This window comes from Lupinus angustifolius, chromosome LG15 (genome assembly GCF_001865875.1).
Source record: "Lupinus angustifolius cultivar Tanjil chromosome LG15, LupAngTanjil_v1.0, whole genome shotgun sequence".
In the NCBI taxonomy this organism is placed as follows: Eukaryota; Viridiplantae; Streptophyta; class Magnoliopsida; order Fabales; family Fabaceae; genus Lupinus; species Lupinus angustifolius.
The window spans coordinates 7,114,176-7,114,392 of NC_032023.1; the positions used below are offsets into that span (position 1 = coordinate 7,114,176).

Sequence of the window (217 nt, forward strand, 5' to 3'; positions counted from 1 at the left end):
TTTACTGCAATACATATGGTCACACTTCATATTCATGTTACTTCAGAAAGTATGGTATACCTAGTGGCGTTTATATGTGGATAAAGAAGGGAGATAACTCCCTGATTACTAACATAAAAGGACCCAATATCAATTGGGTACCTGAGAAAAGCAAGTGATCTTTTTGCAGGTATGTCTTCGAACACAAGGGCAGAAATGGTACTTAGACAGTGGGTGT

General features: G+C 38.2%; 1 protein-coding gene across 1 annotated transcript in view; it reads right to left on the reverse strand.

Moving 5' to 3' along the window:
• The window catches only part of LOC109328755 (probable histone H2A variant 3), an 18,708-nt gene that overhangs the window by 12,818 nt on the left and 5,673 nt on the right, over positions 1-217 (reverse strand). The window lies entirely within an intron of this gene.